General features: G+C 44.9%; 1 pseudogene; it reads left to right on the top strand.

Moving 5' to 3' along the window:
* Positions 1-332: 332 nt before the first annotated feature.
* Positions 333-2,025, top strand: LOC106997762 (elongation factor 1-alpha 1 pseudogene; annotated as a pseudogene).

The raw sequence follows: 2,025 nt of genomic DNA, 5'->3' as shown, positions 1-2,025 counted from the left end.
TTAAGGGAGGAAGCCATCTCTGTAACATAAAAATGCAACGTGAAGCAGGACGTGCTGATGTAGAAGCTGCACCAGGTTATCCAGAAAATCTAGTTAAGGTCATTGATGAAGGTGGCTACACTACACAGATTGTCCATGCAGATAAAACAGCCTTCTATTGGAAGAAGATGCCACCTAGGACTTCCATAGCTAGAGAGGAAAAGTCAATGCCTGGCTTCAAAGCTTCAAAGCATAGGCTGGCTCTGTTGTTAGGAGCTAATGCAAATTGGTGACTTTGAGACCAATGCTCATTTACCATACTGAAAATCTTAGGGCTTTAAGAATTATGCTAGCTTTTTCGCAACGGGTTTGCCGCCAGAACACAGGTGTCGTGAAAACTACCCCTAAAAGCCAAAATGGGAAAGGAAAAGACTCATATCAACATTGTCGTCATTGGACATGTAGATTCGGGCAAGTCCACCGCTACTGGCCATCTGATCTACAAATGCGGTGGCATTGACAAAAGAACCATTGAAAAATCTGAGAAGGAGGCTGCTGAGATGGGAAAGGGCTCCTTCAAGTATGCCTGGGTCTTGGATAAACTGAAAGCTGAGCGGGAATGTGGTATCACCATTGATATCTCCTTGTGGAAATTTGAGACCAGCAAGTACTATGTGACTATCATTGATGACCCAGGACACAGAGACTTCATCAAAAACATGATTACAGGGACAGCTCAGGCTGACTGTGCTGTCCTGATTGTTGCTGCTGGTATTGGTGAATTTGAAGCTAGTATCTCCAAGAATGGCAGACCCGAGAGCATGCTCTTCTGGCTTACACACTGGGTGTGAAACAACTAATTGTTGGTGTTAACAAAATGGATTCCACTGAGCCACACTACAGCCAGAAGAGATATGAGGAAATTGTTAAGGAAGTCAGCACTTACATTAAGAAAATTGGCTAAAACTCCGACACAGTAGCATTTGTGACAGTTTCTGGTTCGAATGGTGACAACATGCTGGAGCCAAGTGCTAACATGCCTTGGTTCAAGGGATGGAAGGTCACCCGTAAGGATGGCAATGCCAGTGGAACCACGCTGCTTGAGGCTCTGGACTGCATCCTACCACCAACTCGTCCAACTGACAAGCCCTTGCACCTGCCTCTCCAGGATGTCTACAAAATTGGTGGTATTGGTACTGTTCCTGTTGGTCGAGGGGAGACTGGTATTCTCAAACCCGGTATGGTGGTCACCTTTGCTCCAGTCAATGTTACAACTGAAGTAAAATCTGTCAAAATGCACCATGAAGCTTTGAATGAAGCTCTTCCTGGGGACAATGTGGGCTTCAGTGTCAAGAATGTGTCTGTCAAGGATGATCGTCGTGGCAACGTTGCTGGTGACAGCAAAAATGACCCACCAATGGAAGCAGCTGGCTTCACTGCTCAGGTGATTATCCTGAACCATCCAGGCCAAATAAGTGCTGGCTATGCCCCTGTATTGGACTGCCACACAGCTCACATTGCAGGCAAGTTTGCTGAGCTGAAGGAAAAGATTGATCGCCGTTCTGGTAAAAAACTGGAAGATGGCCCTAAATTCTTGAAGTCTGGTGATGCTGCCATTGTTGATATGGTTCCTGGCAAGCCCATGTGTGTTGAGAGCTTCTCAGACTATCCACCTTTGGGTTGCTTTGCTGTTCGTGATATGAGGCAGACAGTTGCAGTGGGTGTCATCAAAGCAGTGGACAAGAAGGCTGCTGGAGCTGGCAAGGTCACCAAGTCTGTCCAGAAAGCTCAGAAGGTTAAATGAATATTATCCCTAATACCTGCCACCCCACTCTTAATCAGTGGTGGAAGAACGGTCTCAGAACTGTTTGTTTCAATTGGCCATTTAAGTTTAGTAGTAAAAGACTGGTTAATGGTAACAATGCCTCGTAAAACCTTCAGAAGGAAAGGAGAATGTTTTGTGGACCACTTTGGTTTTCTTTTTTGCGTGTGGCAATTTTAAGTTATTAGTTTTTAAAATCAGTACTTTTTAATGAAAACAACTTG

Source organism: Macaca mulatta, chromosome 4 (assembly GCF_049350105.2).
Source record: "Macaca mulatta isolate MMU2019108-1 chromosome 4, T2T-MMU8v2.0, whole genome shotgun sequence".
NCBI classification, from domain to species: Eukaryota; Metazoa; Chordata; class Mammalia; order Primates; family Cercopithecidae; genus Macaca; species Macaca mulatta.
This window is presented reverse-complemented; position numbering and strand designations above follow the sequence as displayed.